The sequence below is a fragment of the Ranitomeya imitator genome, chromosome 4, assembly GCF_032444005.1.
Source record: "Ranitomeya imitator isolate aRanImi1 chromosome 4, aRanImi1.pri, whole genome shotgun sequence".
NCBI lineage: Eukaryota > Metazoa > Chordata > Amphibia > Anura > Dendrobatidae > Ranitomeya > Ranitomeya imitator.
Genome location: NC_091285.1, coordinates 331578218 through 331602935, shown reverse-complemented (window position 1 = coordinate 331602935; position 24718 = coordinate 331578218). Strand labels below are relative to the sequence as shown.

The following is a 24718-nucleotide window of genomic DNA, read 5'->3' as shown; positions in this document are numbered from 1 at the left end:
AGAGGTTAACACTACATGCTGCAATACTACGGTATTGCAGTATATATAACGAGCGATCAAAAACTTAATTCCCCAAGAAGCTAAAACATAAAGTAATAATAAAAAAATATAAATTATATTTAAATACTCAAATCACCCAGTTTTCTGTGATAAAAATAATTATATAATAAAATAAACATATTTACATTCATAAAACTCTGATCCATCAAAATACAAAATGAATTAAGCCATATGATAAATTAAGTAAAGAAGAAAATTTCAAAATGGTAGTTATTTTGGTCACCACACCTCCCTAAAAATCATTAAAAGCATTCAAAATGTTGTGTCTACACCAATTTGATATTTATATAATTGTCAGTTTGCCAAGCAAAAAAATCAGCCCTTATACAACTCCATCGATGTTAAAATAAAAATATTACAGGTCTTGGAAAACTTCAGAACTTTTTCACCACTTAAAAAATAAAGCTAGCAAAGTCCGGTATTGCTGTAATCAAACTGACCTGGAGAATCACGATTCCAAGTCCTTTTTACCATACAAATGAACTGTATACTCAATACTCAAAACTACAGCTCATCCCACAAAGAAACAAGTAATCACATGTCTGTCAATGGAACTATAAAAACTATCTCTAGGAAGAGGGGAGGAAATATTGAAAGCAGAAAATAAAAAAATTGCTTGATGCTTTAAGATTTAAGCACAGTTCTTAGAATATTTCATTGTAGCAAGTTATAAACCTGTGTGTTCATAAAGCGCCAAGAACAGATTTTTGTAAGCAAGTACCCTAAAAATCACATGACGTTGATGAATAAGGTATACTGGGATTTTCAATATCTTTTTATTACACAGAGGATTCGCTTTTACGTGCGGAAACCAAAATACTCTTTTAAGCTGTGGAACGCATATCTCTAGATATGATGAAATGGAGTTTGGAAATGCTAGACTGGAATCTGTCCAGGGTTCCATGCAACAGGACTAATGCTCTAATGAAATGTGTTTCCTCATGTAAATCACTAATTCCTTTGTCAACAAGAGATGTTTGTTGTTTCTTGTGGTTCATTAGCTTAAAACGGGTTGAGCATACAGTGATTGCTGCTAGGTGTATATTGGCAAAAACAAAACCTTGAGCAAATACAGTCGGCAAGTAGACCAGTAGAAAAACATAAATACATTCTAGACATCTTCACTTCGTCTCTTGTGTCCTACAACTGGAGAGCAAAGTTACGAGAAGAAATTGAATGCCAAGCTGCTAATATACGAATACAACACATCAAGAGTGCTTATCTCTGGACCATCGATCACAATTTACTCGGTAAGTATGTTTCGAACTTTCACACTTATTATATATAATATTTATATTTCTAATATTTTGCTACTGCAAAATATTGAAGGTAGTTTAAAAAATCAGGAGGTAAAGTCCTGGATGGCAGATCAGTGTTAGGCCGGGATCACACATACGCGAGATACGGCCGAGTCTCGCAGGTGAAAACCCTCTTCTGGCGCCGGCACTCCAGAGCGGAGTGCAGCGCCCCAGAGATCTGGTCGTTGCAGTTTGACACTCTGCCGCTAAGATGAGTGATGGTACGTCTGATGGCACTGAAGGAATTCTACTGACCAGGTATCACCAGCACACATTACACTTCACACTCCGGCCACTAGGGGGAGAAAAAGGCTTTATTTATTGGGCCACTCCTCACACTGGTAAAACTAGGGGTTGGGTAGGAAGTTAGTCAGAAGCTGACTGGGTTGGATTCAGGCAACATCCCGTGGCAGGGGGTGTTGCAGGGAGAAGACACAGGTGGGTCCCTGTCAGGCATGGGAACCTGGCAGGTGCCTAGCGAACAGAGCAGAACGTTATGGAACCGCGCCTGCACTACCTTGCAGCGGTATCCTAAGAAAGAGACACGAAGCGAAGGGTATTGTGGAACAGTGAGAAACGAGATCAAGGCAAAGAACAATGCTTTATCATCCTACTGATGAACAAAAAGTGGAACAAAACGCAATCAAAGATAATCTAAATAACAAATGTCACTTAAAATGTAATCTTGTCCCTCAAAATAACAAGCTGCCGTACTGCTACATCAGCAGAAAAATAAAATAGTTGTAGCTTTCAGAATAAAGCAATGCAAAAAATAGTCTATATTTTTCTATAAAATATTTTTTATTGTGTTAAAGTGCCAAAACATAAAAAAACTATAGAAATATAGTGTCACTGTAATCATACTGACCCGAAGAATAAAGCTGCCTTATCAATTTTACCATACATCGAACGGCATAAAAAAAAACTAAAAAACTATTCCTGAATTGCAGATTTTTTTTTTTCATTCTGCTTTTTAAAAATCTGAATAGAAAGCGATCAAAATATGCCATGTGCCCAAAAATGGTAACAATAAAAATGTCAACTCGTCCCTCAAAAAACAAGACCTCACATGACTATGTAAACCGAAATATAGAAAAATTATAGCTATCAAAATATGGCCTAGTTTTTGCAAAAAAAAAAAAGCATCTTTTAGTGTGTGACAGCAGCCAAACATAAAACAGCTCGAAATCTGGTATCGCTGTAAGCGCTTAAACCGCACGAGTAATCATGTAAAAAATAAATAAAACCAATTCTTCACATGCGGTTCTTTTTTTCATTCTGCCTCCCAATGATCGCAGTAAGGCTCGGCTCACATTTATCCTGTGCTCTGCGCTAAGCGCTTACACCGGGGTTTCCATGTAAATCTCTAAAAAATGTGATTCAGACAGAATCCCCGGTGGAAGATTCCCTTTAATGTGGAAGATGGTGGCACTGTGGACTCCATGTGGCTGCCTAGGAACCAGCAATATGTCTTTTTAGGAGTGCATAGAAGCACGGTCCACCAGTTTTGTGCGCCTCTGAAAGGGACACTGCTGAATAGAGGCCACATGGAATCCAGAGTAACTCTGCTCTTGCATTATAGTGAATGGATCCCTCGGGGGTCTCATCTAAATCACATCACTCAGAGGTTTTGATGTAAACCCAGATGCAAGTGCAAGTGTGATCCCAAATGTTAAGTAAAATGTTCCTTACAAAAGCATCAAATCAATCCACAAAAAATGCAATTGCCCACTCGGCTCCATCATTTATTGTCGGGAATATAGGGGGCTTCCATGTTACTGGTAGCACAAAGGCTCTGGAAAAGCGCTATTGCTCCTCACCCCTCAAAAGAAATTCAGCGAAATCTCAAATCCAAATGCCCATTTCTGTAACAATGACAGCCCACCTAATTTACAGGTGCATGTCTCCAAAAGCATGAGCTGGGCACTACCATGTACTGGTGACTATGACGTGCTAGGAACTACAACGTACAGGCACCACAATGGCAGTTTGCAATTTTCACTCAGCAGCATCCACTGCAGCTTATTTCTGGAAAACAACCATGGAGTAAAAATTGTCACTACACCTGTAGATAAATTTCCAAAGGAGTATAATTTCCAGAATAGGGTTACTTGAGGAGGGATTCTGCACTTAGGGGCTCTGTATATGTAGTCTGAAAGCTATTCTAACAAAATCTGCGTTCCAGGAGAAAAATAGAGCTCCGTCCCTCCTGAGTCTCGCTGTTTGGGTAAGTAATACTGTACAGCCACATATGGGGTATTTCCACATTCAGCAGAAATTGTGGGAAAATTTGGTGCCATTTTTACCCATTTCCCAGTGAGAAAATGTTAAATTTGGGGCTAAAACTAAATTTTGGTGGTAAAAATCTAATAATTTTTTTCTAAATTGCCCAGTGGTATAAAATTGTGACACGCCTGTGGTGTCAATACGATTACTGTACCTATAGTTGAATACAGTGAGAGGTGTAGTTTGTTAAATGAGGTTATTTATGGGAGTTTCAGCTGTTTTGGCACCTTAACCCCTTTCTGTCATTGGACGTACTATTCTGTCCATGTGGGGTGGGCCCTAATTCCCAAGGACGGAATAGTACATCCAGGGCGATCGGCCGCGCTCATGGGGGGAGCGTGGCCGATCGCGTCCGGGTGTCAGCTGCCTATCGCAGCTGACATCCGGCGCTATGTGCCAGGAGCGGTCACGGACCGCCCCCGGCACATTAACCCCCGGCACACCACGATCAAATATGATCACGGTGTGCCGGCGGTGCAGGGAAGCATCACGCAGGGCGGGGGCTTCCCTGAGACCCCCGCAGCAACGTGATGTGATTGCGTTGCTGCGAGGGTCTCCTTACCTCCCTCCCTGTAGCAGGCCCGGATCCAAGATGGCCACGGCATCCGGGTTCTGCAGGGAGGGAGGTGGCTTACCAAGTGCCTGGTCAGAGCAGGTGCTTGGTAAGCCTGCAGTGCTCTGACAGGTCGGTGATCTGACAGAGTGCTGTGCAAACTGTCAGATCAGCGATCTGTGATGTCCCCCCCTGGGACAAAGTAAAAAAGTTAAAAAAAAAAATTTTCATATGTGTACAAAAAAAAAAAAAAAATTCCTAAATAAAGAAAAAAAAAATATTATTCCCATAAATACATTTCTTTAAATAAAAAACAAACAATAAAAGTACACATTTAGTATCGCCGTGTCCGTAACGACCCAACCTATTAAACTGTCCCACTAGTTAACCCCTTCAGTGAACACCGTAAGAAAAAAAAAAGATGCAAAAAACAACGCTTTATCATACCGCCGAACAAAAAGTGGAATAACACGCGATCAAAAAGACAGATATAAATAACCATGGTACCGCTGAAAGCGTCATCTTGTCCCGCAAAAAACGAGCTGCCATACAGCATCATCAGCAAAAAAATAAAAAAGTTCTAGTCCTCAGAAAAAAGCGATGCAAAAATAATTTTTTCCTATAAAATAGTTTTTATAGTATAAAAGCACCAAAACATAAAAAAAATGATATAAATGAGGTATCGATGTAAACTTACTGACCCGAAGAATAAAACTGCTTTATCAATTTTACAAAACGCGGAACAGTATAAACGCCTCCCCGAAAAGAAATTCATGAATAGCTGGTTTTTAGTCATTCTGCCTCACAAAAATCGGAATAAAAAGCGATCAAAAAATATCACGTGCCCAAAAATGTTACCAATAAAAACATCAACTTGTCCTGCAAAAAACAAGACCTCACATGACTCTGTGGACTCAAATATGGAAAAATTATAGCTCTCAAAATGTGGTAACGCAAAAAATATTTTTTGCAATAAAAAGCGTCTTTCAGTGTGTGACGGCTGCCAATCATAAAAATCCGCTAAAACACCCGCTATAAAAGTAAATCAACCCCCCCTTCATCACCCCCTTAGTTAGGGAAAAATTAAAAAATGAATTTCCATTTTCCCATTAGGGTTAGGACTAGGGTTAAGGCTACAGTTAGGGTTGGGGCTAAAGTTAGGGTTAGGGTTTGGATTACATTTACAGTTGGGAATAGGGTTGGGATTAGGGTTAGGGGTGTGTCTGGGTTAGAGGTGTGGTTAGTGTTAGCGTTGGTATTAGGGTTAGGGGTGTGTTTGGATTAGGGTTTCAGTTATAATTGGGGGGTTTCCACTGTTTAGGCACATCAGGGGCTCTCCAAATGCGACATGGCGTCCGATCTCAATTCCAGCCAATTCTGCGTTGAAAAAGTAAAACAGTGCTCCTTCCCTTCCGAGCTCTCCCGCGTGCCCAAACAGGAGTTTACCCCAACATATGGGGTATCGGCGTACTCAGGACAAATTGGACAACAACTTTTGGGGTCCAATTTCTCCTGTTACCCTTGGGAAAATACAAAACTGGGGGCTAAAAAATAATTTTTGTGAAAAAAAATATATTTTTTTATTTTCACGGCTCTGCATTATAAACTGTAGTGAAACACTTGGGGGCTCAAAGTTCTCACAACACATCTAGATAAGTTCCTTGGGGTCTAGTTTCCAATATGGGGTCACTTGTGGGGGGGTTTCTACTGTTTAGGTACATCAGGGGCTCTGAAAACGCAATGTGATGCCTGCAGAACATTCCATCTAAGGCTGCATTCCAAATGGCGCTCCTTCCCTTCCAAGCCCTCCCATGCGCCCAAGCGGTGGTTCCCCCCCAGATATGGGGTATCAGCGCACTCAGGACAAATTGGACAACAACTTTTGGGGTCCAATTTCTCCTGTTACCATCGGAAAAATAAAAAATTGGGGGCTAAAAAATAATTTTTGTGGGAAAAAATGTTTGTTTTATTTTTACGGCTCTGCATTATAAAGTTCTGTGAAGCCCTTGGTGGGTCAAAGTGCTCACCACATATCTAGATAAGTTCCTTAGGGGGTCTACTTTCCAAAATGGTGTCACTTATGGGTGTTTCAATGTTTAGGCACATCAGTGGCCTTCCTAACGCAACATGGCGTCCCATCTCATTTCCTGTCAATTTTGCATTTAAAAGTCAAATGGTGCTCCTTCCCTTCCGAGTTCTCCCATGCGCCCAAACAGTGGTTTACCCTCACATATGGGGTATCAGCGTACTCAGGACAAATAGTACAACAACTTTTGTGGTCCAATTTCTTCTCTTACCCTTGGGAAAATAAAAAATTGGGGGCGAAAAGATAATTTTTGTGAAAAAAAATGATTTTTTATTTTCACGGTTCTGCATTATAAACTTCTGTAAAGCACTTGGTGGGTCAAAGTGCTCACCACATATCTAGATAAGTTCCTTAGGGGGTCTACTTTCCAAAATGGTATCACTTGTGGGGGATTTCAATGTTTAGGCACATCAGTGGCTCTCCAAAAGCAACATGGCGTCCCATCTCAATTCCAGTCAATTTTGCATTGAAAAGTCAAATGGCGCTCCTTCTCTTCCGAGCTCTGTCATGCACCCAAACAGTGGTTTACCTCCACATATGGGGTATCGGCATACTCAGGACAAATTGTACAACAACGTTTGGGGTCTATTTTCTCCTGTTACCCTTGGTAAAATAAAACAAATTGGAGCTGAAGTAAATTTTTTGTGAAAAAAAGTTAAATGTTCATTTTTATTTAAACATTCTAAAAATTCCTGTGATATACCTGAAGGGTTAATAAACTTCTTGAATGTGGTTTTGAGCACCTTGAGGGGTGCAGTTTTTAGAATGGTGTCACACTTAGAAAATACCCAACATATAGACCCCTCAAAATGACTTCAAATGAGATGTGGTCCCTAAAATAAAATGGTGTTGGAAAAATGAGAAATTGCTGGTCAACTTTTAACCCTTAACTCCCTAACAAAAAAAAGTTTTGGTTCCAAACTTGTGCTGATGTAAAGTAGACATGTGGGAAATGTTACTTATTAAGTATTTTGTGTGACATATCTCTGTGATTTAATTGCATAAAAATTCAAATTTGGAAAATTGCGAAATTTTCAACATTTTTGCCAAATTTCCGTTTTTTTGCACAAATAAATGCAGGTAATATCAAAGACATTTTACCACTATCATGAAGTACAATATGTCACGAGAAAACCTTGTCAGAATCACTGGGATCCGTTGAAGCGTTCCAGAGTTATAACCTCATAAAGGGACAGTGGTCAGAATTGTAAAAATTGGCCCGGTCCATAACGTGCAAACCACCCTTGGGGGTAAAGGGGTTAAGGGCTCTACCAATGTTACAAGGCACCCTCAAAGCAGTCTTGCAAAATCTCAAATCCAATTTGGCGTTTTTCTTCTGAGCTTTACACTGTGCCTCAAAGGTAGTTTTTAGCCACATATGGGGTATTGGTGTTCTCCGAGAGAAATTGCACAACACTTTTTGGGGTCCATTTTCCTTTGATTACCTTGTGAAATAAATAATTTGGGAACATTTTTGTAGGAAAAAATAGATTTTTTTTTTATTTTCATGGCACAATGTTACTAAATTCTGTGAAGCAACTGGGGGTTAAAGACGCTCACCACACATCTAGATGAATTCCTTGTGGGGTTTAGTTTCCAAAATGGGGTCACTTGTGGGGGAATTCCAATGTCTCTCTCTCTCTTTCTCTCTCTCTCTCTCTCTCTCTTTCTCTCTCTTTCATGAAACTCGACTTTGCCAAAAGTCGGCGACTTTTGAAAATGAACGATCCGTTTCGCTCAACCCTAATCAGGAGCTCTCCAAATGCGGCATGACACTTGGAGAATATTGCATCAAACCCTGTGTTCCAAATCGTTACCCTATTCTTTCTGAGTCTTGCCATGTGCCCTAACAGAAGTATCCCCCACATATGGGGTATCATTGTACTCAGGAGAATTTGCACAACAAATTTTGGGGTCCATTATTTCTTGTTACCCTTATGAAAATTAAAATATTTGGGGCTAAAAACATTTTTGTGGGGACAATGTGTTTTTTATTATTTTCAGCGCTCAACGTTATGAACTTCTATGAAGCACCTCGGGGTTCAAGGTAGTCACCACACATATAGATGAACTCCTTGAGGGGTCTAGCTTCTAAAATGGGGTCACTTGTGGGGGCTTTCACTCTTTAGGCACTCGACATGGCGGCCGCTAATGATTCCAGCAAATTTTTCATTCAAAAAGTCAAATGGCACTCGTTCCATTCCAAGCCTTGTCATATACACAAATAGTAGTTTTACTCCACATTTTGGTTATCGGCGAACTAGAAATTGCACAACAAATTTTATGGGAATTTTCTCCTGATACTCTTGTGAAAATAAAAAAATTGGGGCTAAAAAGGACATTATTTTCACGGCTCAACATAATAACCTTCTGTGAACCACCTTGGGGTTCAAGGTGCTCACCACACATCTAGATACATTCCCTGATGGGTGTAGTTTCCAAAATGGGTACAATTTTGAGGGGTTCTATTGTTTAGGCACATCATGGGCTGTCAGGGATCGAACCCAGCAGCGCTTGTGCACCAGGCAGCAGCTTTTCCCTCTGAGCTATTCAGCTCGCTAGACAGCTTCTTGCTAAAGTCGGAGTCACACTAGACAGTAATATGGATGAGTGCTATGCGATAAAAAATCACATAGCACTCAGACCAATGTTAATTTCTGGGACAGCTCATATCATCTGTTGCTTTCTCAGCCGTACTATACGTGCGAGGGAAATCGCAGCATGCTGCGATTTTCACCATATATCGGCCGAGAAAGGCCAATGAAAGTGAGATGGATTACTGCGTGGGACTTGACTGTATGGTGGACGGGTATGGGATATTGTCGCTTTTTTATTTTGCTTTTTTTTTTCAGAACGACGAGGGCTTCGCTTTCGATTGAGCATGCAATAAAGATGGTAAAATCTGTCTGTTTTTTCTTTCACTAAAAAACTTTATTCTTAATGTGTCTGTGTATTTTTAATCCTTTCCTACTATTGAATTAATAATGGATAGGTGTCTTATTGACACCTTTCCATTATTAACCAGGCTTAATGTCACCTTACAATAGCAAGGTGACATTAACCCCTTATTACCCCATATGCCAATGCCACAGGGCAGTGGGAAGAGAGGTTAAGTGCCAGAATAGGCGCATCTTACAGATGCGCCTTTTCTGGGGTGACTGGGGGCAGATGTTTTTAGCCAGGGGGGGCCAATAACCATGGTCCCTCTCTAGGCTATTAATATCTGCCCTCAGTCACTTGCTTTCCCTCTCTGGTGGAGAAAATTGTGCAGGAGCCCACGCCAGTTTTTTCCTTGAATTACCCCTTTAATTTAACACCTACAGTGCCAAAATTTTACACACAAACACTTCTAACATTATTAGTGAGGGATATGTAAAAATCTAACGGACATGAAATGGTTTACTGTATGTAAACAATGTCTCATATCCTGTCTGGTTCGGTAGTGATTTAGCAAAAGCCGGCAATTGAATTACCAGCTCTTCTGCTATCTAGCTCTATATTAAACATATATATATATACTGTATATATGTTTTCAAGAATGTTTGAGCTCATGGATCCATTATATGTCCATTTTGTAAGCCAGAGAGAAAATTGCGCCTTTCGGATGACACACGGATATTTTTTGGAGAAAAAAATTGCATCCTCGCACTGCACACGGATCACTGTTCATGTAACATTTGTGCGATTCTCATCCGTGTAAAACAGACCGATTTTTTTTTTTTTTTTTTTATACGTTGTGTGTGACACCGGCCTAAACCAGATGCTAGTACCTGTATTGTTTCTGATTGTCTCTACCCTGAGTTCCTGATTGTCTACACCCAGAGATCCTTATTTGCTAACCCCTGTAATCTCCTGATTGAACACCCTACTTAAACCTGGCATTGCACTTCCTTATTATTGAGCTCCCAGACTTTAGTCAAGCTTTCCTTTCACCTGCTGCTGATCCTTTAACCATATTGCTGCTCCTGTGTACCAACCCCTGGCTATTCCATGACGGATCTTCCTTTTTGGGCTTTGCTGTGTGCTCAAACAGTGGTTTATTGGGGTATTAGTGCACTCAGGAGAAATTGCACAACAAATGTTGTGGTCCATTTTTTCCTGCTACCCCTGCAAAAAAAAAATTGAGTCTCTAATAAAATTTTTGGGAACAAATGTTAAATGTCCATTTTCTGCTTCCGCATTCTATTAAATCATATGAAGCACCTGAAGGGCTAATACACTTTTTGAATGTGGTTTTGAACACTTTGAGAGGTGCAGTATTTTAGAGTTTTTGTTCTATGATAGAAAGTCACTTCAAATGTGGTCCCTAAAAAATGGTTTTGTAAATTTTGCAGGAAAAATTAGAAATCGCTGGTCAACTTTTAACCCTTAAAACTTCCTAAAAAAATGATGTTTAAAAAATTGTGCTGACGTAAAGTAGACATGTGGGTAATGTTATTTATAACTATTTTATGTGACATAACGCACTGATTTAAGAGCATAAAAATTAAAAGTTTGAAAATTGCTAAATTTTCCAAATTTTCCCCAATTTATGATATTTTCACATATAAATGCAAGTTTTATCTAACAAATTTTACCAGTATCATGATGTAATATATGTCATGAGAAAGCAGTCTCAGAATTAGTGGAATCCTTTGAAGAATTCCAGAATTATTACCTCATAAATTGATACTGGCCAGAATTGTAAAATTTGTCCTGGTCAGGAAGGAGAAAACAGAAGGGGTTAATCAACACTCCATAAGGTCACCTGCATATGATAGGTATCCTGATTCTTAATTTACCAGTCACTGACTTGCTGCAAAGTTGTTAACGTGATGTCACTGCAGCAGCCTGTAAACAATCACCAGCAAAAATGGGAAGACATAGGTGAATGGTTGCTACTAACTTATCTAGTTCCTATTAAGTTACTTATTAGGTACAACTTCAGCGTATTTGCTCACTAGTTACTTTTTATGAATAAAAGCACCTGATGAATTATCTTCAGTGCTTAAAATCGCAAATATATAATCCCTGAAATACCTTCTGTTAAGTTTGTTCACCTACAATATACAGGTGCTTCTCACAAAATTAGAATATCATCGAAAAGTTATATTATTTCAGTTCTTCAATGCAAAAAGTGAAACTCATATTATATGGAGTCATTACAAACAGAGTGATTTATTTAAAGTGTTTATTTCTGTTAATGTTGATGATTATGGCTTACAGCCAATGAAAACGCAATAGTCATTATCTCAGTAAATTAGAATAATTAACGAAAGCACCTGCAAAGGCTTGCTAAACATTAAAAAGATCCCTTATTCTGTTTCAGTAAGGTTCACAATCATGGAGAAAACTGCTGACTTGACAGATGTCCAGAAGGCAGTCACTGACACACTCCACAAGGAGGGTAAGCCACAAAAGGTCATTGCTAAAGAAGCTCGCTGTTCACAGAGTGCTGTATCCAAGCATATTAATGGAAAGCTGAGTGGAAGGAAAAAATATGGTAGAAAAAGGTGCACAAGCAACCAGAGTAACCACAGCCTTGAAAGGGTTAAGAAAAGGTAATTCAAAAATTTGGGGGAGATTGTCAAGGAGTGGACTGCTGCTGGAGTCATTGCTTCAAGAGCCACCACACAGAGATATCCACAACATGAGCTACACATTCCTTGTGTCAAGCCAGTCATAACAAATAGACAATGCCAGAAGTGTATTACCTGGGCAAAGGAGAAAAATAGCTGGGCTGTTGCTTAGTGGTCCAAGGTGTTATTTTCAGATGAAAGTAAATTTTTAATTTAATCTGGAAATCAAAATCCCAGAGTCTGGCGTAACAGTGGAGAGGCACACAATCCAAGCGCTTGGGATCTAGTGTGAAGTTTCCACAATCAGTGATGGTTTGGGGAGCCATGTCATCTGCTGGTGTAGGTCCATTGTGTTTTATCAAGACCAAAGTCAGCGCAGCTATCTACCAGGAAATTTTAGAGCACTTCATGCTTCCCTCTGCCAACAAGATTTATGGAGATGGAAATTTCATTCTCCAGCAGGACTTGGCACCTGTCCACATTGCCAAAAGTACCAATACCTGGTTTAACAGCAACCGTATCCACTGTGCTTGATTGGCCAGCAAACTCGCCTGACCTTAACCCCATAGAGAATCTATGATATACTGTCAAGAGGAAGATAAGCGACACCAGACCCAACAAAGCAGATGAGCTGAAGGCTGCTATCAAAGTAACCTGGGCTTCTATAACATCTCAACAATGCCACAGGATGATCACCTCCATGCCACACCGCATTGATGCAGTAAATGATGCAAAAGGAGCCCCGACCAATTGAGTGCATTTACTGAACATGCAATAGATTTCAGTAGGATTTTAAAATAATTTTCAAGCTAGTGTTATAAAAGTATTCTAATTTGCTGAGATAATGACTTTCGGGTTTTCATTGAATGTGCTGCTGTCACCTGGTGGTGTGCAAAAGTCGAGGCTAATCCAGGATTTGTCCATTTTTACTGGAGTGAGCCTGCTTAGTTGGACTCCTGGAGTTCTCTGTCTTGGGTTGTATCAGCTGTTCTGAGTTTGCTACTCTAAGCAGGTATAAGGACCCTCCTCCTTCCTTGCTAATGATAGTTACCACTACCTTGTTTGGAGTTGACGAAGAGAGTTAAATGTTTGGACTAGGCGGTTGGAGAGTTTAACGGAGATTGCTGTGTGTAGTTGATTTGCATATTTATCCTTAACCTCTCCCATTTGCCTTATTCCTTCCTATTTTTCCACTGTTTCACATTATTTGTTTTGTGAGCGTATTTGTATGATTGTAATCAAAGAGAAAAGAAGCGCAATAAATAGTACACACTCCAAAAGATGAAACAGTGAAAAAAAGCTTTATTGAAACTCAGTAGTGCAAAAAACATTAAAACCATTTAAAAACAAAGACAAACAGACATAAAGAGGCTCATAATAAGACATTTTTTTCATTTGGACTGGGACCAAGGAGGATTGTCAGACATTTATCCAATCCTTAAATAATAATCCTTTCAATATTCACCTCACATCATATTTCTCTTTCAACAGTTCAATTTTTGGACCTCAGGCTCTCTCACTATGGCGACTTAATCTGCACGGATCTCTTTCGTAAGGCTACGGCCTTTAATAGTCTTTTGGATTTTGGGAGCTTTCATCCACGTCCAGTGTCGGACTGGGGTGACAAGGGCCCACCAGTAACATTGACAATGGGGGGGGGGGGGGCATTTTTCACCTGCATACAAATGTAATACTTCCCTCGTTCACAAATTTACCTATATCACTAAATAATAATAAACTGGGTAGCGTGGTTAATGAATGATGAGATGCTGCTTTTTTCTGTACAGAGTGAATCAAGTGAATTATGCCAAGTACTGCCCATACAGTAGGGTTGGGGGACCTGGATCTACACAGGGGCCCACCGGTGGCTTCCCCTGTTACCCTGTGGGCCAGTCTGAGCCTGTCCATGTCATCTTAAGAGAAGTATACCAATTGGACAGTTTTCCAGATTATGACGTAATTGTTCCCTGCCAAATGACTTCCGATCTAAGGCCAAGGACCTTACCAAACGTTTCCGAGCTAGGGGATACCCAAGGTTAAACGATATTGGATCATTCTTAAAGCAGACTTGTGTATTTCACATTTTGTTACCAGAGCATCCGGCTTTGACTGCCAGACGAGCGCCGAATCTCCGGGACTCGCATACCAGGAGCCATTTTGTGAGACCCACCAACATAACGAATTCTGGCCATATTATTCATGGGTATTTCCCGTGTGGGGACTGCAATGTTTGTGGTTTTATTGAACGCAAATTTTCTTTTGTCAATCCTGTGGACTCTACTGTACACACATTGAGAGATTACATTAATTGTAAAACACATAATGTCAACTACGACCTTGTGTGTCCCTGTCCCAAAGTTTATGTTGGTCCAACATCTCAGGAGTTGCGTTGTCGCACCCAACAGCATATTTCCAACATAAACCTGGCCAAACAAGATTTAACCAACGGTAAAACTTTATCTTCGGTTGCATCCCATTTTCTCCAGGTACTTTCCAGCAGCACTCGTTTACGGGTGGTGGGTCTTCAGAGAATTCCTAATAATGTTCGTAAATTTGACCGGCAAGGAGAACTACTAAGATTGGAGTCCAGATGGATATACAGTGGGGCAAAAAAGTATTTAGTCAGTCAGCAATGGCGCAAGTTCCACCACTTAAAAAGATGAGGCGTCTGTAATTTACATCATAGGTAGACCTCAACTATGGGAGACAAACTGAGAAAAAAAATCCAGAAAATCACATTGTCTGTTTTTTTTAACATTTTATTTGCATATTATGGTGGAAAATAAGTATTTGGTCAGAAACAAAATATCATCTCAATACTTTGTAATATATCCTTTGTTGGCAATGACAGAGGTCAAACGTTTTCTGTAAGTCTTCACAAGGTTGCCACACACTGTTGTTGGTATGTTGGCCCATTCCTCCATGCAGATCTCCTCTAGAGCAGTGATGTTTTTAGCTTTTCACTTGGCAACACGGACTTTCAACTCCCTCCAAAGGTTTTCTATAGGGTTGAGATCTGGAGACTGGCTAGGCCACTCCAGGACCTTGAAATGCTTCTTACGAAGCCACTCCTTCGTTGCCCTGGTGGTGTGCTTTGGATCATTGTCATGTTGAAAGACCCAGCCACGTTTCATCTTCAATGCCCTTGCTGATGGAAGGAGGTTTGCACTCAAAATCTCACGATACATGGCCCCATTCATTCTTTCATGTACCCGGATCAGTCATCCTGGTCCCTTTGCAGAGAAACAGCCCCAAAGCATGATGTTTCCACCACCATGCTTTACAGTAGGCATGGTGTTTGATGGATGCAACTCAGTATTCTTTTTCCTCCAAACACGACAAGTTGTGTTTCTACCAAACAGTTCCAGTTTGGTTTCATCAGACCATAGGACATTCTCCCAAAACTCCTCTGGATCATCCAAATGCTCTCTAGCAAACTTCAGATGGGCCCGGACATGTACTGGCTTAAGCAGTGGGACACGTCTGGCACTGCAGGATCTGAGTCCATGGTGGCGTAGTGTGTTACTTATGGTAGGCCTTGTTACATTGGTCCCAGCTCTCTGCAGTTCATTCACTAGGTCCCCCCGCGTGGTTCTGGGATTTTTGCTCACCGTTCTTGTGAACATTCTGACCCCACGGGGTGGGATTTTGCGTGGAGCCCCAGATCGAGGGAGATTATCAGTGGTCTTGTATGTCTTCCATTTTCTAATTATTGCTCCCACTGTTGATTTCTTCACTCCAAGCTGGTTGGCTATTGCAGATTCAGTCTTCCCAGCCTGGTGCAGGGCTACAATTTTGTTTCTGGTGTCCTTTGACAGCTCTTTGGTCTTCACCATAGTGGAGTTTGGAGTCAGACTGTTTGAGGGTGTGCACAGGTGTCTTTTTATACTGATAACAAGTTTAAACAGGTGCCATTACTACAGGTAATGAGTGGAGGAAAGAGGAGACTCTTAAAGAAGAAGTTACAGGTCTGTGAGAGCCAGAAATCTTGATTGTTTGTTTCTGACCAAATACTTATTTTCCACCATAATATGCAAATAAAATGTTAAAAAAACAGACAATGTGATTTTCTGGATTTTTTTTTCTCAGTTTGTCTCCCATAGTTGAGGTCTACCTATGATGTAAATTACAGACGCCTCTCATCTTTTTAAGTGGTGGAACTTGCACTATTGCTGACTGACTAAATACTTTTTTGCCCCACTGTATAAACTAAATTCGGTTTCTCCGGTAGGTTTGAATGAGGACTTGTTATTCACATGACACATTGAGGGACTTTTTTTTTTTCACAAAAGTGCACGGTATTGTGTGTACATTTGTGTGCATACATGGATGGTTTTCTGTGGGGTTATTGGTTTTTCTTAAACATACAACATAGTTTGTTTGCATGAATCTGGTGTCCATCTTGTTATTTCTTCCCTTGATCATTGTCCTTGTGGCTGTCTACAGTATATATACTAACTTTTCATTATTCAGCCTTTATCTTCTATTTTTATTTTTTACATTTTGTGTTCATTGTTTATTGCTTTTTATTGTTTATTTTACAGTTTTATTTATCTCTTTATTTTTTCATTTTTCCTTCCCTTGTTATTTTTTATTTATTTTTTTTAATTTTTTAAATGTTTATTTTTCATTTTTTATTCATTTATTCTTTTCCTTGGTGTCATGGCTCATAGTAATGACATTTGATTTCTGTGTACTTTGGCCCTCTATTCTGTCAATTTCTACTTGTTTTGCGCAAGCTTTTTTTGCCCTCTATGGGTTGGCTGTTCATTACTTGGTGGCTGCATTGCGCTGGTTATTTCTGGTTGGTGGAATGCATCTAGCCACCTCCGACATGTGTGACACGCTCACCATGACAATGTGTGGGCGCTTGGTCATTGGCTGACTTCCTCTTTGTCCCACCCATATGATGTGTGTCATTTCCGACCGGTGGAACACATCCATCCCATTCCGGTGCTTGTGGCACGCACGCTGCGCTCTGACATGGACGCTTTGATATGGATATCCTGTCCACGCCACCCATGTGTTGGTGATCACTGGGTAATCAGTAAGTTCACTTACTAGTATTTATACTTGACTTGATGCATCAGACAAATCAACATGCATCCCATTAAATATAGGGCACTTCACAACAATGAAACAATTAATCTCACATATCCATTTGTGTGAGAAGAAGAGATCCCAAAATATTAACAGCAATATTTATTGAAGAATTATTAAAAACCAATACATACAATGTGAATAAGTAAAAAAGCAGCAATACCGTAGGGGACACCTCAGAAACACCAAAACACATATATATTTAAATAGAGATAGGATCTGTTAATAGCTGTCAGGTGGTAAATCAATGGTCAGAAGATAAAGACAGGGATGCTGCTTCCATTAGGCGATTTGAGCCCTTTGGCTCAGGCGGCAGAAGAGAGGGGGCGGCAGATTCCGTAGTAACTGGATTTGCGCTGCTAGGTGTTTTTTTTTTTTTTTTTATAAAACTCCGGGGTCAAGTGCCCGCCCCCCTCCTCACTCCCTCCTTCCCGCCCCCCACCCTGAAGAGGTAATACTCACCTTCCTCCAGCGGTGGCTGCAACTGTGTCTCAGCGCCGGCAGCGCGTCCTGTCTTCAGCGGTCACATGGTACCGCTCATTTAAGGTCATGAATATGTGCATATTCATGACCTTAATTAGCGTTATCATGTGCCCGCTGAAGACAGGAAGGAAGACGCTGCAGAAGAGATGCCAGGAAGTTCTGTTCTGTGCCGCGAGGTGAGTATGACAGGGAAAAAGGATGGGGAGCCATGCACGCAGGATGGGAGGATAGGGGAGGCATGCACGCAGGGGAGAAGGATAGGGGAGCCAAGTATGCAGGGGAGAAGGATGGGGGAGCAATGAACGCAGGGGAGAAGAATGGGGAGCCGCGAACGCAGGGGAGAAGGATGGGGAGCCGCGAATGCAGGGGAGAATGATGGGGGAGCCGTGAACGCAGGGGAGAAGGATGGGGGAGCCGTGAACGCAGGGGAGAAGGATGGGGAAGCCGTGAACGCAGGAGAGAAGGATGGGGGAGCCGTGAACGCAGGAGAGAAGGATGGGGGAGCCGTGAACGCAGGGGAGAAGGATGGGGGAGCCGTGAATGCAGGGGAGAAGGATGGGGGAGCCGTGAACGCAGGGGAGAAGGATGGGGGAGCTGTGAACGCAAGGGAGAAGGATCGGGGAGCCGTGAACGCAGGGGAGAAGGATGGGGGAGCCGTGAACGCAGGGGAGAAGGATGGGGGAGCCGTGAACGCAGGGGAGAAGGATGGGGGAGCCGTGAACGCAGGGGAGAAGGATGGGGGAGCCGTGAACTCAGGGGAGAAGGATGGGGGAGCCGTGAACGCAGGGGAGAAGGATGGGGGAGCAATGCACGCAGGGGAGAAGGATGGGGGAGCCATGCACGCAGGGTGGGAGGATAGAGGAGCCATGCACGCAGGGGAGAAGGATGGGGGAGCCATGCACGCAGGGTGGGAGGATAGAGGAGCCATGCACGCAGGGGAGAAGGATGGGGGAGCCATGCACACAGGGTCGGAGGATGGAGTATAAATATGGAGTATAAATACTAGGCCCTATAGGGGGGACACAGTGTGAGAGGACAGTGTGAAGAGGGGGCCGGTATAGAAAGGAGAGGTCAGTGTGAAGAGCATGTACCATAAGAGGGACAGTGTGGGGGTCCTATTTTGTGCAGACAATATAGTGAGGGGCAATTTTTTTATTCCGGAGCATTATAATGACACTTGTATCTTTAAGGGCGTCTTGTGGAGATTTTCTGCAAAAGAGCGGAAAAGATGGAAGTCTGCAGAGACTGCTGTGGCTGAGAAAACTCATCATGGGGTCTGGACAAGATGAAGAAAAGAAGAACGGCTCCAGAGTCAATGCCATCTATAAGGTACCTGGATGTAAATGTTATTTGTGATACTAACTAATTCTCATGTTTTTATTTATGTTAGGAGCTTTAAAGGGGTTGTCCAGGTTTGTAATGAGTCTGCAGTCATTCTTTGTGACTGCAGACTTCTGACATCTCACAGTGCGAACTGCACGCTGTCAGGATTCTCTCATGCTGGTGATTTACATACACGCGGTCATGTGCTGACTAGACATGTGTAGCCTCCGTCATTGAAAATGAACTAAGCGAGGCCGGGCACGTCTAGGCGGAATGTGGTCAGAAGTATACAAATCACATGCTTGTGCTGACATGACTGTCAACCGGCAAGGGAGAATCCTAGTAGTGTGCAGTGCATGCGTTGTGAGAATTCAGAAGCTGCGATGTCAGGATTCAGCTCTGCAGGTTCCAGTAGTCGTCACATGGACACTTCACTCATATGCGATTTTCATACTTATGGTCCTGTGACAACGAGCTTCTCTTCTGCTTCTCTCAGTTTTTCACTGAACATTGAGAGCATTAGGGAGAGGAGCTCGTGGGTACATGACTAAGTGTGCAAATCGCATATGTCCTTGGTGGAGGGGGGTGTTGTGAATTCCGCTCTTGGGCTCCCTCCGGTGGTTGTAAGTGGCACTTTTGTGAGTTCTTCTCTTGGGCTCCCTTCGGTGATTTTAAGTGGAATGGCTGCTCCTTGGATTTAGCAGTCTGCAGCTGCTTCCACTGATTGTCTTTCTGCTCGGCTATTTATGCCTGGCTCTCTCTTCAGCCAGTGCCACTTGTCAATGGTTCCTGGTTGGATTCACATCTCTCTTGGATTTCCCTGATATCCTGACCAGTTCTGCAAAGATAAGTCCTTGCTTTGCTCTTTTCTGTCCACATGTTGTGGACTTATTCGTTCTGTACATTCTATGTTTTGTCCAGCTTGTCAGTATGGATTAATTCAGTTAAGCTGGAAGCTCTGGGAAGCAGATTTACCCTCCACACCTTTAGTCAGGTGTAGAGACTTTTGTAAACTCTGTGTGGATTTTTGTAGTTTTTAATACTGACCGCACAGTATTCTATCCTGTCCTTTCTATCTAGCTAGACTGGCCTCCTGTACTACATCCTGGTTTCATTCTGTGTATGTCTTTTCCCTCTCCACTCACAGTCATTACTTGTGGGGGGCTATCTATCCTTTGGGGATTTTCTCTGAGGCAAGATAGTTTTCATGTTTCTATCTTTAGGGGTAGTTAATTCTCAGGCTGTGACGAGGTGCCTAGGGAGTGACAGGAGCATCCCACGGCTACTTCTAGTGTTGTGTTGAGCTTAGGGACTGCGGTCAGTACAGGTACCACCTCCTTCAGAGCTCGTCCCATGTTGCTCCTAAACCACCAGTTCATAACAGTACAAGTGGCCTTCCTTGTCGTGCGATGTGCGTGCTTTTGTGCAGTCCTGTGGGACTTGCGCCCGGGCCAAGCCTTGCTGTTCCCGCGCTAGTGGGTTGCTTTTGCCTTTGCCGGTCCCTGAGAGGCCCTGGACGCATATTTCCATGGATTTTATTTCGGATCTTCCTGTTTCCCAGAAGATGTCTGTTATCTGGGTTGTTTGTGACCGGTTCTCTAAAATGGTCCATATGGTACCTTTGCCTAAGTTGCCTTCCTCCTCAGATTTGGTTCCGTTGTTTCTCTAATCGCCCATGACGGCACCACGGAGAGAGAGGGGATCCGCCCACCAAGGACAGGAAACCTACGGATAAAAAGGCGGTACCACTCTCCTGCATCAGTTGGTTTCCTGTCCTTGATGGGAGACCTACGGACTTACCAGTTCATCGTTGGAATTCCGGGGCCAACCAGTCCGATTCAGGCAGCTGGGGTCCCTCTGCCTCGGCTAGGGTGGTGACCCGAAGCGCCACCGCTAGGAGCCAGTGGGCCGACAGGGTGTGCGGGGGAGGTGACAAGGAGTTCGCGGTCACCTCCCCAGGTAAGATGCAGCAGCGGCAACATCCAGGGGGGTCCCTCTGTGGTTGCAGGAGGTGCAGCGCGACCCTCCCTAAATTAAGCATCAGTCTGCACGCTGCACCGCCATCGGGTGTGCAGGGATCGCGCTTCAGGGGCTGCATAGGACTGGGGGTGCCGGTCAGCAGCGCCATATCTGCTTCCGGGCGCCATCTTGCGCATGCCCGGTATCTAGGCTGGTCTGGCGAGGGCTGAGCAGGCTCCGATGCGTTCGTGCGCCGGTATGCGCAGGCGCCGGCGGGGCTTCCGGCCGGGCGCTTGGTGCGCTCTGCGCAGGCGCCGGCGGGGCTTCCGGCCGGGCGCTTAGTGCGCTCTGCGCAGGCGCCGGCGGGGCTCCGGCCGGGCGCTTGGTGCGCTCTGCGCAGGCGCCGGCGGGGCTTCCGGCCGGGCGCTTGGGGCGATCTGCGCAGGCGCCGGGGGGGATTGCCGCTAGAGCGCTTTTGCGTAGTGTGTGGACACAGATTACTGCGCAGGCGCCGGCGTTCGGCGCTCCTCTCTGGGAGCTGTCGCTACTGCGCAAGTGCAGGGAAGCGGCGGGAGGGTTCAAATAGAAGAATCCACATCCTCCCAGTGGCTCTGCAGTAATAGGCAGGAGCCTCAAGAGCAATAGGAGCGCCAGCTCAGCCGCAAGGCACGCAGACCAGCAGCAGTATGAGTGACCCGGCATCACCTCTGCCCGAATCACCTCCACCTGCAGCATAGCAGCAGCAGCAACAAAAAAGGCGACAGCAGAAAGGGCACCAGGACACCAGCAAAGAATGCCAAAGGTCTCAACACAGTAAGGAGTCCAGTATGGCGTCGGGGAGAAAGCCAGAGGCAGAGAACCCCCAACCGGTATTTATGGGTCCTGGAGGTGGTAAGTGGATCTTCGTGAATGTCAGAGACAGTAAGAGTGTTATTTGTCTCTTTTAGGGGAGGAAAAGCGTAGCTAAAACTAAGCACAAAAGTTTCGCCATCTGTAGAGAGGATCTTCCACCTACATGGGATAAGAGACTATGCAATACTTGCATTCAGCAGACTGTATCTGAAAACCTTCCAGGGTTTGCATCAGATCTTAAAAGCCTAATTAAAGAGCAAGTGGAGGACACTTTTAGGTCACTAAAAAGTGGAAAAAAAAGGAGAAAGACCAGACACAGGTCCCCATCTCCAGTCTCAAAATCCGAAAGTGATAGTGAGAGTTCAGCGTCCTCCGACTCCTCCGACTCATCTGCATCATCTACTTCTTCCTCAGGGGGACATAATTGTTTCCCTCTAGAGGATACTGATGGCCTCATAAAGGCGGTGAGAAGTACCATGGAGTTGGTAGACTCCCATCCTAAAAAAACAGTACAAGACATCATGTTTGGGGGCCTAGAACAGAAAGAGGAGAGCTTTTCCGCTTAACGAAGCAATTGCAGCCTTAATTAAGAAGGAATGGAAGAAGCCCATGAGGAAGACTCTCTTAACTCCAAAAAGGAAATACCCCTTTGAGGAAGAATCGTGCTCCTTTTGGGAAAAGGCCCCCAAATTAGATGTAGCAATTGCTAAAGCCTCAAAGAAATTTGCCCTCCCGTTTGAGGACATGGGGGTTTTAAAAGACCCCATGGACAAGAAGGAAGATGCCTTTCTCAAGGGCTCCTGGGAGGCAGCAGGAGGAGGCCTAAAGCCGGCAGTTGCAGCAGCATGCACTTCACGCTCTCTGATGATCTGGCTGAACCAACTAGAGGGTCAATTAAAGGGGAAAACTTCCCGGGACTCAATTCTAAACACATTTCCCGTAATGAGAGGGGCCGCGGCTTTCCTAGCTGATGCCTCGGCCGACTCCATCAGGCTATCCGCCAGAGCAGCAGCGTTTGCTAATGCGGCCAGGCGCGCCCTCTGGCTTAAGAATTGGCCAGGCGACCTGCAAACGAAAACGAAACTGTGTACCATCCCCTGTGAAGGAGAGTTTCTGTTCGGGTCGACTCTAGATGACATCTTGGAAAAAGCCGGGGACAAGAAAAAGTCCTTCCCCTCTCTGGGTCTCCCCTCTTATAGGAAGCCCTTTCGGAACAAGAGGTTTTTCCGTAAGAACCCGGGGAGAGGCCAGGGGAAGTGGGAAGATAAGAAGAACAAGAATAAAGGATTTATCTTCAACAAAAACCTCAATGACAGCAAGAAACCTCCACAATGAAGGTTCACCCCAGGTGGGAGGGAGATTATCTCTTTCTCCCAGCCTGGGAAAAGATTACCTCCAGTCAATGGATCTTAAACATCATAAAATCAGGACTGAGGTTAACATTCAAGAGGTACCCTCGTCCCTCTTTCAAGATAACATCTACAAGATCCTCGACAGAAGAGCAGTTAACACTAGAAAACGAGATTGTGGGGTTAGTAAAAAAAGGAGTACTCCTGGAAGTTCCCCCCCCAAGAAAGAGGGCAAGGGTACTATTCCCCTCTATTCCTGAGAAAGAAACCAGATGGTTCCTTCAGGACCATTATCAATTTGAAGAACCTAAACAATTACCTAGAGGTTCAAGCATTCAAGATGGAAACGATAGTCATCGATCAAAATGCTGTTTCCTCAGTGCTTCATGGTGGTCCTGGACCTGAAGGACGCATATTATCACGTCCCAATACACGAGGATCACCAAAGATTCCTCAGAATGGCGGTCCACATCAAGGGAGTCCTAAGCCACTTCCAGTTCACAGCCCTACCATTTGGCCTAGCAATAGCCCCGAGGGTTTTTACAAAGCTGGTCGCAGAGGTAATGGCTCACCTCAGGGAAGAAAACACCCTGATCGTACCATATCTGGACCATTTCCTGGTGATGGGCTCCTCCCCGCAACATTGCAAGAATCAACTAGATCTAGTGATTCATTCTCTAAAGGACCTGGGCTGGCTAATAAACCTAGAGAATTCCAGACTGGTGCCTTCTCAGGTTCAGGAGTACCTAGGTCTCACTCTAGACTCCAAAAAAATGGAATGCCGGCTCCCAGAGAGCAAAATACAAAAGATAAAAAGCTTAGCGTCAAGAGTACAATCTCTCCCCTCTATAACACTTCGTCAGGGCATGTCCCTGTTAGGCTCTATGACCTCTTGCATCCCGGCAGTCCAGTGGGCCCAACTACATTCAAGAGATCTCCAATGGCAGCTACTGTCAGAGCAAATCCTCCTAGGGGAGCATTTAGACGGGCGGTTAACATTGTCTCCTCGCACCAATCACTCTCTGACTTGGTGGACGTTGCAGGAAAATCTTTCCCAGGGAGTCCCATGGGTAATCCCGATCTTGAAGGTCCTAACTACGGATGCAAGCCCCTCAGGGTGGGGGGCTCATCTGGGCGACCTAGTAGCTCAGGGCATTTGGTCTCCATCCCTTGCAAACAATTCCTCCAATATGAAGGAACTCCTGGCAGTAAAATTTGCCCTTCAGGAATTCTCGGGAGTCCTTCAATCTCACCATGTAAGGGTGATGTCGGACAATCGGGTGGTAGTATCTAATATATAATTGCCTAGAATACTACTTCCTGCAATTTGTGCCAACTTCCGTGGCTTTGTCCGGAGCTAATGTCCGGAGCTAATGTCCGGAGCTAATGTCCGGAGATTAATTGCCTAGAATACTACTTCCTGCAATTTGTGCCAACTTCCGTGGCTTTGTCCGGAGCTAATGTCCGGAGCTAATGTCCGGAGCTAATGTCCGGAGATAAGTGACGTCAACAGTGTCCAGTGTCTGATTGGTTGCCGCCTGCTGCGAGCGACCAATCAGAAACGTGCCGTACTGTGACACACTCCGCCCGCCATTTTGGTGTGATTTTTGAATTTTTACCTCACAGCAAGTTTCTACTGCGTGGAGGCGGGCCCAGTGACGTTGCTCTTCAAGCTCCTGCCGAATTTCGTCAAAAAAATGATAATACCATTTACCAAAACTATATATATTTAGTTGTGAAGTGGTTCAGTGACATTTTCACACCAATTTTGAACTTTTGTTTGGTGTTTTCTCCATATACTGCCTATTATT

General features: G+C 43.6%; 1 protein-coding gene across 1 annotated transcript in view; it reads left to right on the top strand.

Moving 5' to 3' along the window:
- Positions 1 to 1229: 1229 nt before the first annotated feature.
- The window catches only part of SLC23A1 (solute carrier family 23 member 1), a 334606-nt gene continuing 311117 nt past the window's right edge, over positions 1230 to 24718 (top strand). Inside the window, exon 1 of the mRNA XM_069764941.1 lies at positions 1230 to 1310. The gene's annotated coding sequence lies outside the window, so the exon portion shown is untranslated. The remainder of the gene's footprint in view (positions 1311 to 24718) is intronic.